A 15,422-nucleotide genomic window follows, 5' to 3' on the forward strand; every position below is an offset into this window, starting at 1 on the left:
AACAGCGGGGTTTGATGGCAGGCAGAACACCTTTTTTCATTGTTTGTAGCTCAGTGAAGCATTTACATTTTTTCAAATGTTTTTTTGACATACAAAAGTTGAAAAGATGTTGCCCGGCAGTAAAAAATTTAGATGCTACAAGTGGCTTTTGTAGAGGAAAATTATGATTATTTCCGGGTTGAAGTATTACATGAAAACCAATGTGATTATCTGTATGGGATCTGTTTCTTCTTCAGCGAATCCCAGCTTATCTGCAAAGATATGGCAAGAACAAACTGTGCCTGAGTGAATCTAGTTTGTTTATAGCTATACCTGTAAGAGTAATTGGCATTCAGATTAATATATGTGTTGTAAGTAAAGTACAAATTCACAAGCAACTAATATGAAAACAGGGGAAAAAGAACATGAAATGACCTTTGTTCTGTCTATTTTTTATATATATATATATTATTTATATATACATACATATATATAACATAATATCTTTCTTTAGGATTTGGAACAACTATGTTGTGTGGCAGCTTTAGAAAAAGGCTGAGTATTCAGCTCCAAGACTAAGTCGTGATACCAATGGTTTTTTCATCAGCTTTATCACTGTCTTGCTTGGTGGTGCTAGACACATCCTTTGATTTTTCTATGCACTTGTTTCCTCTTCTGGGTGGGATTGTTTGGAAAATAGTCAGTATTTGTTTGGCAGCAGTAAGATTCTATGATGAGGGATGTTAGGAGAGGTCAAAATACTGTTTGGTAGACTGTAACTCAGTTTGTAGTCCTTTAATACATTTTTATGAACTATTTTAAAAGGCCTGAATTTAGGATTATCCTGCCTGAAGTTTTATTGCACTATAGCAAATCAAATTCTTGAGATTTAAAAGGCAGAACTTGCTAGTGCCTTTGAATAAAAGTTAGAGGAAATATTCTGCTTATTAGAACACCCTCAAATATGTATGTCCAGACAAAAATAAAAAATACCATGCCTCTAATGTAATTTAAACCTGGGGAATTTATTTTTCGGGAATGAAACTGCTTTTTCTTTCCTCTCCTAGAGGGAAAAAATGCATTTTGGCAGTTAAATCTCCATCTATCACTCATCCACTAGTTCTGCACTGGATCCTAGTGAAATCAAGTGTGCAAGGGTCCTACCATGTCCAGATCTACCAAGCTCAAATGGTTGTGGTTCCATGCTGGCTTGGGCAACAACTGAAGAAATTCTTGCCCATAGCAGTTTATTTCCTGCAGCTGGGATTTGTTCCTTCTCCTCTTTCCGTTCTTCTGCTTCAGCAGGGTAGGTTCATTAAAAAGTGCTCATTAATTAGCTGCAGTACACTGGCGGCCTCTGCACAGGGGTGCCAGTACAAGATTTGGGAGCGCTGCCCTCAGATGAATGTCTCCATCCCTGCATCTGCAGCAGATACCCAACACTGATGACTTCTGGGTCTGCCCATGTGAGATTCACAAGAGGTCCCAAACCATACCCTGCTGCCATCTGGATTTATCCTGTCTGAGCAGGAGCTGTGACCTCAATGTGAAACAGCTCTTGTATGGGCTGAATTTTCTTCTGGTGGTACCTGACCTTGGAGTTTATTTTTAGCAGAGGCTTTTAATTCTTCAGCAGGTTCCTTTCTTCCTCAGTGAAATTAGAGTTGCTGAGGTTGATCTTGGTAGAGCGTGTGGAGTTGTATCACACCTCCGTATGAGAGGGAAATCAGTTAAAAAGATGAGCCCTTTGTATTTAGGTGAGAGCTTTCCTCTCCTCAGCATTTCCTCCTTCAGAGCAAAGCCAGCCCGGGGATCCCGTAGGTGCCGTGCTTTGTGGCATGGGAAGACAGGCAAGCACAGGCTGTGCGTGCTGCTGGAGCTGCTCTGCCAGCACAGGGCAGGGATACTTGAAGGTGAACACCTGCACCACATGATGAACTGCACAATATTGCTTTTCTTAAAGCGATCGTTCACACGCTGAGCCAGCAGCGAGGCAGAAGCAGAGGCTGTAGCTGGCTGGGGGCACGGCTCCACCCCACAGCTGGCGGGCCTCACACCCCTGGGGCCCTGGAGTGGCAGCCAGCACAGTAGCCAGTCCCTTTTTTGGCACTCTCCTGAGTGCTAGGTTGGAATCCTGCCTCGCTGCTGCATTCGGAGCAGATGGAAGAAGAGAGTCCTTATTCCCTTTTTCCCCCATGAAGTTCAGTTGTAGCAGGGGGCAGGATGTGGGCCTGTGCCGTGTGAGCCCCGCGTGTTGCACAGACACGCGCTGGTATTTCTTTGCTGTGTGCTGACAGTTGGCTTGCTAACAATCCCAGCAAAGCTGCTACCAGGAGAAATGTGATCAAAGGGAAATTGCATGGTAGCTTGTGTTCTGCTTTTCCTGAAAATTTCTAAAGCTTTGGCTTGGTGAAGTAAGATACATAATTTAGACGAAGGCAGAAGGGAGATAGATAATAGAGCAACCCCTTTCATTGGAAAATTCAAACTTGCTTTGGAAATTTAATTCTTGAAGATATGTCTCTGTATATCCTGTGAATATGCTTAAGAACATGCATAATATGCATTTATAATATATGTGTACATGAATAGCATTTTGCCCAAAGTCAGTTGTGCAGGTACAAATGGCAGCATTTGTTATATTTGTTAGATTCTTACTATGCTCGCAGCTGAAACCTGTGGGCATATGGAGACTGCTGTTTTCACCCCTCATTGAGGTAGACAAGAAAGTCCAGAGCCAGATCAAGGCTGCCTAAAGTAAAGCAGTATGTGGTCCTAATCAATAAGGTCTCCAAAATAATTTTTCTCAAATTTCACCAGTGCAGAGCTTGTCAGGAATATCCTAATCAAACCTTAGTTACAGGTTGAGCATACAAAAAGCCACATTTAAAAATACTAACTTTGTAAATTATAGCACTTGCCAATTAATAAGTGCCACAGCTGAGGCTCCCTGTGCAACATTTTGCTTTTGTTTTTCCCACATAGTATGGTGCAGCCTCAGTTACTTGACTTTATACCTTGTTTGGGGTTTTTTTCCCCCATCTGTGACCATTGCATCATTAATTGTCTGAGATGTTTACTGAAGGAGATACTGTTCAGTGTTGTACAAAATTTCTGTAATTCAGGTGAAGGCTACCAGCCTTAGTCCCTATTTCATGTTCTGAAGATAAGTTAAATACTTTGTTTTGGAAAGGTAAAAGTAAATATGTTCCACTTGGTGCTCATCACTGATTCTGTAATGCCCATTAACTATCTTTTCAGCACCTCTGTTAGTGAAGCAGTGGTTTTCTCCCTTTTGAAAGTGGGAAACCAGGGTACACAAGAGCTGAGGTTTGAAGCATCTTTGTCTTAAGTATGCCATTTTTCAATTCGTAATGTTATACAGGGAGCTCATAATGTTGAAAACATCTTTTCCATTGATGATTGTTGTTGCAGGATGATAAGCAATGCCAACCTGCAGAAATTAGATTTATGTTCTGCATTCAGTACCATCCATAAAATCATCTGACTGAAGGGAATTACAAAAAAAAAAAGAAAATTAAAAAATCAATTCTTCAGGCATCATTCATTTTCCTTACATCTTAGCAGTTCTTTCCTCCTCTTGCAGCCTTCTGCCTTGTACATTTAACACACATGTTCTAACAAATGAGGCAGTCATTCTTCTGCCTCATTACACAAAGGTGATTGATCCCCCAGGCATAGTCCATCTTTGCATTGGGTGAAGAGGAGATTAAGACTGGGGAGAGAAGAAAAGTAGGTGTGTTTTTAAGAGTTATATCATAATGTGAACACACAAGGTTGTAATTGAGGTATAAGCAACATGCTTCTAGCTTTTCTTGATTGCTCAAACTGTTACCATGATATTCTTAAGGTGTGTATATATATTTATGTACATGACACTTCTAGAATTAATCAGTGAGTCTACTGTGACACATGCTAATGGAGTAGCTGTTATCAGCATAGATTTATCACTCTTCAGGTCAGCCACCAGAAGGAGATGGGATGCTCTGAACTTCAAAGAATATCCATCTCAGCATTTATAACCTTGGCCTGGAGCATACTCTGTTTCTCTGTGGAACAGTGCATGAGTATTTCAATTACCTTGCAGAGAAGAGACAATGGAGCATGCCCAAGGTAGAGGTACTTCTACCTTTTAGAAGTAAAAAACCCTAAAACAAGCAGGTCTCTTCCCAGCATGTGCAAAGAGTGTTTTTTCAGACTTAGCCTGATGTAATATGGGCACTTTTCCTGTTTACAAATGGAATGCCCAGATGAAAAGACAACCCTCCACTGTGCCAAATTCTAAGCATGGAAGTGCAAGAACTTTTCAGCAGAACAGATGAAATATTTTTAGCATGGTCAAAACAAAGGGGTTTTTCCGTAATTTCGTTCTTGGAAATAGCTGAGACATTTTTGATGACGCTGTCCAAAAAAATAATCAACTTGAGGGAAACACCTGGCATGGGTAATTTCAGCCAAAACAGTTACACTTTGGCAAATTTACAAACAGATGAAGACAGGAACTTAAACCAGAAAATTCTGGGCAATTTTTCTTTAGGCACCCTAGTTGCACCACCTCTGAACATTGGTCATTTCAGATTTGGTGAAGGCAGATGCCACCGTGTGTTTGCTCAGATGTTGTGGGTTCTCTGTTCTCCACCTGAGTGTCACATGCACTTTGTGACATAAGATCTTCAGACTTCATTTCTAAAGACTGTACATGTATATGTAAAACAAAATTGACAATGTATTATATCTTATATATAGGACAATCTTATATATTGGGACATTTCACATGCATTTTGCTTCACTTTTGTGGTGTCCTTCCCCCTTTTCCTCCCACCCCTCTTCGTCCTAAAACCAGGTAAAATTTTACTGTGTTCGGTAATGTGTTTTGCAAATCACCATTTTGTCCAGAATCTAGTCCTTCTGAAGTTTTGGATGTAGAAAAAGCCACAGTTTCCCTGGTACAGTCACCTGGGAAGTGGGCAGCTCTTCCTGTGGCCAGAAGGATCATGTGTGGTACTGGAAAGGCACGAATGATAAACAGCAGTACTGTGCTCACTTCAAAAGGTCTGAGTTAGCAATTCACAGTGCCTTATCCTGGGAATGCTGAGTGCTAACATCTTGCCTGCCGCCAGGGAAGTCCACTTTCCCTAGGGAGCCCTGCTCAGGGTGCACCGTGTGAGAGTCTGAGCTGTAGCTAAGAAAACAAATCAGCTTTCTGCAGTTCTTCCAGAGCTGGAGAGCTGCCTGCCAGAATTTGCCAGTAGAGAAACTCTTTTCTGAACTGAGCAAATTTGCAGTAAACTTTATAGCCAAAGTCAGTATGATTTGTTTACAAAGTTAAACACTGGAATTTGGGTTGGTATTTTTTTTTAACTGCTGAAATAAATAAGAGCAAATTGTGTGAGGTCATAGTGCTCTGCCTTTCCAAACTGCATCAGCTGCACTCCCAGAGCACACTTCTTTGCTCAGCTCCCCTCTGCTGTGTCCAGAGAGCCTCTGCTGGGCCAGCACCAAGAGGGGAGAGGAAAGTTTGCTGTCTCAGTATTGGGAGATCTGTGGCCATGGAAAGAGCTGCAGCAGAGCCACCCTTCTCCTCCCTCAATAAAGGGCAGGGCAGTGTGAGATCTGTGGAAACTGGAGGTGCGAGTGGCTGTTTCTGGAGCTCCTGCTTGGATGGCTGTGTGCTATGCTGTACACAAAGGCCCCTGCAGGTTTATATTAAGGTGCTGCCCAGACTAAACCAGTGCATTTTTTCTTTTTCCCCTCTAAATGCCTTTTTATCATTCAGGCTGTCACCTGTGTTTCCTGGCAAGGGCTGCTGGCTGGGGGAGGTCTGGCAGAGCTGAACACCCAGCTTTGGTGGTCTTTGTGTGGCTGCCTGAAAGATGGCTTAAAACAGAACCTACTCTGTGAATACCTGCAAGTTAACATGTGTCAGCCGTGTGGCTGGAAGGTTTCTCCTTTGCTGTAAAGAGAGATTTTATAATGAATACTTTCCTTGTGATTAAAATAGATAAATAAACAAATAGCTCCTACAGGAAGTATACTGTGTGAAGTCAGGGCAAATAGATTGTAGCTTTTCAAACAAGAAGGAGAAAAACACCCCACAATCAACCCAACCCAGGGTCCTCCTTCTCCTTAGTGCATTTCATCTATTACAATTTGAAATGGCAATTTATCTTTCCCATTTCCTCTCCTTGTCAAACATATCCAGCTGTTGGAGCTTTCTCTGTTCCTTACTAGAAATGCCAGAAGTGAAAATTTGCTGATATTCTCCTCCTCCAGGGTGTCATTACTATTACCATCTTTCCATGGTACCAATCAAGCTTACCCCTGAATCCTCAGGGGGAAAAGCCCTAATGATCCAAACTAGATTTAGCACATTATGATTTTCAGCAAATGCCTTCTGTAAGAAGTACAATTCCTTTTCGTATTGGCAGACTACTTGAGAGTAGACATAGCTTTGGATATGTTGAATTGGAGTTGACCAACTTCATCAATAACTGCAAACCTTTTTGTGAGATCATGATACTCCATAGTGGCCACGTGCCTGACATACCAAAGTGTGCTTGCTCACAGCACAGTATTCTGTGCACCCAAGCTGCCCTTTTCTAAGGTAAATGTTAAAATGTGTTAATTTTGTTCTCTTAATGTGACTTACAGCATCATATTAAGACCCTTTGGATTCTGTAAAAAACGTGAATTTAGGGAGGCCATGAAAGACGTCATTCAATTATAGAATCATAGAAATATTTAGATTGGGAAGGGATGTCTAGTAGGATTTAGTCCAACCTCCTGCTCAAGTCTAACTTTTGTGTTGCTCAGGGTTTTTTTTGCAGTTGAATTTTGAAAATCTGTAAGGATGGAAACTGGGCCTTGTCCAAGGACTGTACCACTCAGTGAAAAGTTGTTTTCTTTATGTCCCAACTGGAATTTCCCTTGTTGCAGCTTGCATCTGTTGCCTCTTGTTCTCTCACTGTGCATCTCTTGAAAAACTCTGTCTCCTGTATCACTTCACTTGTGGTAGTGGAAAACCGTAATCAGATTCCCCCACAGCCCTCTCTTCTCGAGGCTGAACAAACCCAGCTCCCCCAGCTTCTCCTCCTGTGTCATGTGCTCTTGGCCCTCTTGGTGGCCTCAGCTGGGCTCGCTCTGATCTGATAATAAACATTAAACATGGTTAACTATTTTTTCCACTGTTTGATGCAGTTTCAGTTTCCTTGGGTAACCTTCAGTCAAGCTGACTTTTGTCTTCACACAAGATGTGAATTTGGAGCTAAGAAGTAATTAGTTTACCCATCTTTGTGTGCTTTTTTTTCTCTTTATTTTTTACTTCTTAAATCATTGCCACTTGGGCAGTATCACCCTAAGTATTCTTTTAGTAATGCAGTACATTTTCTGTACCCAGCACTACTTGCATGTAAGATAATACTTTGGGTAAAGTTATTATCTCACCTTGCTGGACATTTCCCTGTGAGGATACAATCCTTGTAGTATGATATCCTATATATGTCTCTTGCAGTGGAAAACTTGTATTTCCCTTGTATTCTCCATTCAGATGATCTGAATGTACAATTTTCAAGATAATGTTTTCCTTTCTGCCCCTCTCTCTTTTGCTTCTAAATCTCTCTTTTTCTACAACACCTTAGTCACTGACACATCCTTCTGAAATGCTGAGTCCCCTTTTACTGACAGGTTGAATTTTAGGTAAAGAGAGAAAACAATTATTATCTTCCTAGTATTTCACTTTTTCTTATAGTTTTTTTTATTCTAGGTGCTGGTTCAATATTAAATTTCATTGTGCCTTAGCAAGGCAATGGAAACATGAACAATCATAAATATGTCTGTAACACTGTTGCTGACTTTATTATTGCATTGAGTTATTGTGGTGGGAGACTTTTGACTTCCTGCCTATAGATGAGACACTAAATGCTACCAGCGATGATAGGGCACACATACATGAATAGAGTAGCTAAGAAGTGTCTTCCTTAAGTTAGTGAACCATCATTCAATCAATAATGGCACTCTGAGTTTCATTTTGAATGTGATAAGGAGCCTAGAGCGTGAGGTAAAGGTTAATCTTAGAACAGTCTTGAATCAAAGAGGAGCAACTGTGAATTTCTTTACTTAAAGTGGAAAAACTAAAAAAAGGAGTATAACATTTTAAATAGTCTGTGGGAAATGCTGAATGCTATCTAGTTAAGCTACTGGTTTTGAAGAAGTCCAAGAGCTGAATGGAGAGAAGGAGTGATATTTCCCCTAAATCAAAGATGCAGAGATGAACTGTAGCTCATACAGCATTTTACACCAAACTTTCATGGATTAATACCACCTGGGAAGAACATTATGAATGAAAGATATCTAGTGAAAAAGAAGAGATGGTATTCATTGGCCAAAAAACTTTCAAAGTTCTTCAAGAAAGGATAAAGTAAAGACAAAAAAAAAGTTTAGTCTTATCACAGACAGAAGATCATCTTGCAAACACTGTGGTAAAAAGAAGAGAAGAGTTGTCCTACAGGGAGGGGTGGAGCAAGGATTAGCAGTCAGTACAGAGGATTAGAGTTAAGGTAGAGTGATTGCTGGGAAGAAGGGTGTAGAAATGGTAGTTGTATAGGTGAAAGCAGGATTGAATTACACACCAGAGCTTCCAGTTTATTTCCCATACTGCTGAGAGAAATTAGTCAAACTGAGGATAGGTCCATTTGATTGGAGACCACCAAACACAGTATCTGCATGGGGAAACAGCAGAATCATGTGGGCATCTCCAGCGCCTGTAGTGCCATACCAGTGGAGTGGGGTGGAAGAGGTTGCCCGTGTGAAGCTACAGCCGTGTCTGTATTTTCTGACACATTTTGTACAAGTCTGAAGTGTTTAAATCTATTTATCTGAACATATAATTATGCACCTAAAGTTTACATACTCACTGGTTTATGGATACGTCAGCCTTATCAAATACATTATATATGTGTGTTTGTTTAGGCAGATTGTCAGAATGCCTCTGTTTCTTTTTCAGAAAAGGAGCCTTATTTCAAAGGCACTTAGAAAAAAGTTGGTAACTCAGACACAGATGGCTGCAAAGGCGGAGGTGGGAGAGAAACGGGAAAGATGAGTTCTGGCAAAGAATCACATTTGTTGCAGGTGCGCTTGTTTCAGAAGAATGGGATGCTGTCTGGGAATGAATGAGATCCATTCCTCAGCAGCGTGTACAACCTGCCAAACACCCTGGGTGGCCTCCGACGGCCTCAGAGACTTTTGGTCAGAGAGAAGTTCTAAAAATGTCTAAACTTGCTGGCATTCCTGTGCAAAAGCTGTGTTAGTTGGGAGCTGTGGGGTGTTGCTGGCTGTTTGGCAAGTGGGCAGAGTTAAGGTTACTTAGATGACCTGAGCTGAGTGTGCACACGCTTTCAAAGGATTTGAGTATGTAATTGAGGAGTTTTAATTTCTGTGGTCAATTTTTCAGAAAGCTGCCTTGTTTCCCAAAGGGCTTTTTGGCAGAAGTGGAAGTTAGATCCCTGCTCCTTTAACTGCATCCAGACTTGGTGGAACTTGAGAACAGCTTTTATGTGGTTTGCATCCATACCATCCCTTTCATACTTTGATCTGGTTCCTCTCCATGTTATGGTGTCTGTGACTGTCACTTGCATGTCTTCTGCCTCCCCTCCATCAGCCGGAATGTGGGGTTTTGGTGGTGATTCTGCAGTTTTGGGAAGTCATTCATAAACTTGAGCCTGCAAAGCAAAGCTGTGCAGTTTTACTGGCTTGCTGTGTAATGGCTTTTGAATGAGTCATGCACGTTCTTGTGAGCATTGGGAGTATATTGCTGTCAGGCTTGAAGGTTTTAGTTAGAAAATAGTATGGAAAGACAAATGAAGCACAAATGCAGTCATGTGGAATTACCTTTAAGTAGAACATTTCTCGAAGTTTCCTTGTCTTCTCCCTAGGATATTAACTTCAAAAATAAGAGACACTGACAATTAATTAATATGAAATTGTGGCAGGGCATGAGAAATGTATTTACTCTTTTTTTGGTCCAAATTTTGAGAGTAGAACAGGAGAAATAGAACATAGCAAGATATAACAGATGTTTAATGCTGTGATGAGTGCTGCAGGTTATTGAATTAGGCCCAATTAATTGCCTGGTAGTTTATTGGCTTGCCTAGTTACTTTGGAGTTTTCTTTTATTGTAATTTGTCTGGGGTACACCAAACAAAGGCAAAGGATTATTGCAAGATGTAAGGGCAGAATTAGCCTTCTGCAGAGATGTGGCACACCCTAGATATATTACTTGATTTTTCTTTCCTTTTGTATGTATTCCTTCTTTGCTTTCTCCACATTCTTAGCATGTCTCAGAAATTCCAGCATTTTTAGTAATGAATCAGTGAGAAGGAGGAGAAAAGTCCTGTAATTCCTTTTTCCATTGTGCTTGTTAAAACAGCGTTGTGGGAAATGGACCCAAACACTGTCTTTTAAGTGGTGTTGAGTCTGAGGCAGGTGGTATTAACTCAGGACTGCATTAACTCTTTGCAAATCTCTTTCCTGTTTCCTTGAGGAAACATGCCTGGTGTATATATGTGGCATGGGCTGTTTGCCTGCCTCTTGCATTGACATTTTAATTTGGTCCATGATATAAATATCATTTCCCTAATCCCCCTTGCCCTGACCCTGTTTTGTCTGTTTTGTCTTTTCTTCAAAGTGAGTTGACTTTTTTTTCTTGAAGGAGGGGGGAGGAGATGGGAATGGTGGCTGGCTGCTCTAGTTTGGAGCATTAAATGCTCAGGGAAAAAATCTCAGAGTAACTGTTGTTTCTTTCTTTGTATTCACATGGAAATTTTTAATCTCCATCAAAGGATCAGGAGAAAATAACGTTGAGATTCAACAAGAGAGCTCCCAGCTTACATGGAATTTTTAAATGTTATTTGGCTTTATCCTTTAAACTATGAGAACCATGAACTATGTACCTACAGGGTTCAGAATTAACTTTTCTCTTTCTTCCAACACACCCACTTTTTTTTTTTCTTCTTTTTCCCTCCTTTTTTCTTATATCTTTATTGTTCTGTATAAACATGCAACTCCTTTCTGGCCAAAGCTGTAAGTTGCCTTAGGATTTGTTTAGTTGTATTTATGTATACATTTCTAACATTAATTATGAGTAGCAGTCTGAAGTACAGCCTCATGTTCTTTTGATGTGATCTGAAGAATCTCTGTTGAAGGCCGTGGAGCTAAGATCAGAACCAAACCCAGTGTGTGCTTGCACAGCAGTACAAGAGCTAACAATTGCCTGTTAAAAAAAAAAAAAAAAAAGAAAAGAAAAAAGATAGAAATAGGTATAAAAGGGCTGATGATCTGCTTGTTTGTAGTGAGGAATCACAAACACTATCTGCAACTGTAGATGTAGCTGATTGTGCTGACAGTGGTAGCAAAGGAAGCCCCCTGCAAGTACCCATGGAGGGTAACAGCAGATTTCACAGGTGGGTGCTGACAGCAGCAGTAGCTTTCATGCTTCATCACAGATTAATAAAACAGGGAGGATATTAGAATGCTAATACTCATTAATACTATTTTATGGTGTTTAACATTAAACATGGAAAATGAAAATGAATGACAGCCGGTAAATGGAACTGACAGTTGTGTTTAGGGTGTCTGAAGCTGGTGAGAATTAGCTGCAGGAAACAGAAGCTGTAGATGCTCCTATTCCTGCTGTGGATCAAGCCAAACAGCACCTACAGTTATCTAGACTTGTGCAAGGTCTCCTAAACTTAGACTCTTATATTATTGTAAAATATTTTATGAGCTTCCTCTCCCTAACATCATTGGTCAGAAACATGATTTTTCCATGTCCCATGACGGAATCTCCAGCAATACATAAATCTAAGAGCAGAAATCACAGCCTGTTAAAGCATAATTGTGAAATCCTTTTTTGTCCTTTTTTAAGGGGACAGTATTAATTTTTTTTCCCCCTGAACTCTTCTTGTGTTTCAGTTGGCTACATTGTTCTTCATTTCTTGCTGAAGTTTCAATTAGCTTCATCCCAGAGGCAGTTGCATTTCAGCAACATGTAAAAGTTGGCCCTCTGTGGGCCATAATGTAACATAATATAATATAACATACATAGATACAAACTTAATTCTGCCACGTTGTAGACTGTTTTAAGTTTATTTATAGTTAAAAGTCTCTGAGAACCTCTGCATAGCTGTGTATTAAGCCTATTGACCTGGGTGTTTTCACCCAATATTCTTTCACAAGTAAAACTTTTTAATTTAGCATGAACCTTATCTGTGCCTTTACTGAGATGCAAAAATCCCAGAAACACTGAGAATACATAGAGTGCACAGGGACCAGGGATAAAAGAATTTTAAAGGTGTAATTATGTCTTGCTGGTAATAACGGTACTTGGTAAAATAAGGATTGTCTGACCAATTAGCCATATTTGCACCTTAATGTTTTAGGTTTTAAATAAAATGAACCTTGAATATTCTAGGTTTATATTGCCTGAGTCTCCAATCTGCATAGCTGACTGCAAGTAACTGATGTGTGCTCTAAGCTCTTAGGTGCATTTAATATTGAATTTTCCAGGAGGTTCTTCTGATTTTTAAATAATTCATCTTCACTTGAACTCCCAGGTTTTCTCTTGCACTTTCACCATGAATTTCAACAAATGCCCAATTGTCTTCATTTCCCCCACTTATGCACCATCTCTTGCCAACATCCCCTGTAGTTGTGACCTTCTGCGTGAATGGCAGATTCCATGCCAGAGATACTTCTTCTTTTTGCATGCTTAAAATGTAATCAGTATCAACCCCTTTCAAAATTGCTGCCAACTCTTGTTCTCAGGATACTGGAGCCCCATAAGGTGCTTCAGGAATTAGCATGTCCTCCTCTCTTGATTTACAAGCAGACATCTAACAGCACTCTCCATCTTTGGTGATTTCATTGAAAACCTGCTGCTTTCTGTTGAGGTGAAAACAGACAGATAGAACTTCAAATATCAAAGTTTAGGGAATGAGAATTCATGAAAAAGGGCCTGTCACTTGGGCTAGATTTTGTGAAAACATATTTATTTTGGCAAATGTTTCTCAAAGGCAGGTTCATGTTTATGCTCTCTACCGTCTGGGGTTTGCTCTGAGGTGTCAAGAGCATGCTTACTCCACATTGGCTTAGAATTGGATTTCTGCCAAAATTCAGTGTGCCCTCCTCTCCTTCCGCTCACCCCTTTCCTTTCTTTCTCCTGGTTGTAGCAGATTTTTCCTTCTGTGGATCTCAGTGCATATTTCATTTTCACTTCTTGGTGCTAATGAAAACAACGAGCTTTAGAAACCAAGAGGCTCCAGCTTTTAAAACCTGAAGAGAATTAAAAAAATGCTTTCTTCAGCTTATATAGTCTTACATTTATTTGTTCTTAATGTAGGCATGTGAAGTTGGGATTTGATTGTAAGAATTTTAAATACACTGGAGGAGAAACCTTTTTGGTTTGTCTTCTTCTGTAGTTAGGTTACAGGCCAACTGGTTCTTCCAAACTCGTGCTACTTTTTTTTCTTTCTTGATGAAGGGTCTTCAGTCCCTCTGCATCTCCTTTGATTTAAATTCCTTTCCTAGTTCCACCTAGATGTTTGGTTTCTCCCGCTGTTGACAGTCGATGATAGTCTCACACTCTCATTTGGTATATCTTAATTTGCAAGGTCTGTTGCAAAAAAATTCCCAAATCTTTCTCACAGAGGGCCTTACTGTGTATTTTTACTACTTTGCAAACACAAATTCCTTTAATGTTGCATATAAATTGCTTCAACAGCAAGCAGAGGCAAACCTTCCTGGTTTTCCTTTTCCAGTAAGAAGGATGTGTTTCTGAGCCACATCTTATGGATGACCCAGAGATTTGCTCCACCTTTGGCAAAGGAATGTGGCTAGCACTTCAGAGAATTGCAGGAAAGCTTCAGGAGTTTGGCCAAGAAAGATTAAACCATCAAAAACCAGGCAAAACTGCAAAACTTTGTCTTTTCCCCTTTCCACTGCTTTCATTTCCTACCGTGTTGCGTTGTCCTCTGCATCAGACTATTTAAGACTGCCAAATACTTGGGTATTTTATAGGTAATATATCTTATAAATGCCATAGCCAGCCTCTGAGGGAAACAGAGGATTGTCGGTTTTGGATGAAGTATAAAACCCAAGCAGGAAATCATTGCTGAATGGCACAGCTGCAGGCAAACACTGTGAGCTAGTAAACTGCCCATCTGCACAGCCACACGTGTGTGGGAGCGCGGGGCCGGCGCGGCCGCGGCACAGCGCGCCTGTGAGCGGTTAGCAGGCAGAAATTCAGTGATTAAAGAGTGAAGTGTTCTGCTTCGTTAGTTCCTGAAACACAGCTATTTGAAGGTGATTATAATCTTATTTTCAAGCAGGAGGAGAGACTAAAGACTGGAGCTTTTCCTTGTCTGTAATAAAACATAAAAGCAAAGTTTCAGAGGTGGGCTTCAGGACAGAGGATGTAACACAACCTGCAGTGAGGACTGAAGAAAAAGTTTGTCTAGAAAAAGAAACACACTGTATTTCTTCGTAGGGCTGAACTGACAATCACAACTGAATCTTCCCTTCAAAGCTAGAGACAGGAAAGACTGTTTTGATCTTAGGTCTGCTTCACTGTCATTGACCTGAAAAGGGGCCTGGGTGGGTTTGAGCTGGTCTTAAAGTTTGAACTGTGTAAGATCCCCCTTTACTAGAGATTTTGCCAACTAAAATAATTTTCACTGTACTTATTCTAGTACTTTCCTTTTGTAATTTAATCTGTTAGTTAGTTCCTAGTTTTGCTGTCTTCCATTCTAAGCAACTCCTCTTTCTTTGTGGGTTATTATTTGTTGAATTCCTCTAGCCAAACTCACTGTGTTAGTTCTCCCAGTCCTTCCTCTGAAGTTTAGCACTTCCTCTTATACGTGCCAAGTTCAAGTTCATTTTCCGCATGATTTTCCCAAGTACTACTTTAAATAATCCACAATTCAGTAACTAAATGGAGATTGTTAAAATAATGAAACAACAACAATAAAGCTCTTTTAAGACTGCACTCCAACTGTAAAAACTGTTGATTTGGGGTTTTTTTCCAAATACTTTATTGAAAAATAAAATTTTCTTCCCATAGTCAAAATTAAATTAGCAGGGTTATAATCCCATTGTACAGTAGACTTTCTACATTGATATTTCTCTTTAGGGAGAGTTTTTTATTGCTTCATTGCAATGTATAAATCAATGGAAGAGTAGAGATAATCTAGTAATTGGGATCCTTGTTTAAGGCATAGGTGGCTTGGGATAAAACCGCTAATGATTTCCCCACCTCCTAGTATTGGAGTATCAGAATGGATATAATACAAGTTGAAATCTGTACAAGGGGAAGATGGGAGTAATGCCAGCTGAACCCTCTGGAAGCTTTCTGTTCACTTATTTGTTCACCA

At 40.2% G+C, this 15,422-nt stretch overlaps 1 protein-coding gene across 1 annotated transcript in view; it reads left to right on the forward strand.

Moving 5' to 3' along the window:
• Positions 1–15,422, forward strand: part of EIF2B3 (eukaryotic translation initiation factor 2B subunit gamma) — a 99,007-nt gene that overhangs the window by 52,733 nt on the left and 30,852 nt on the right. The window lies entirely within an intron of this gene.

Source organism: Prinia subflava, chromosome 10, assembly GCF_021018805.1.
Source record: "Prinia subflava isolate CZ2003 ecotype Zambia chromosome 10, Cam_Psub_1.2, whole genome shotgun sequence".
Taxonomy (NCBI): Eukaryota; Metazoa; Chordata; class Aves; order Passeriformes; family Cisticolidae; genus Prinia; species Prinia subflava.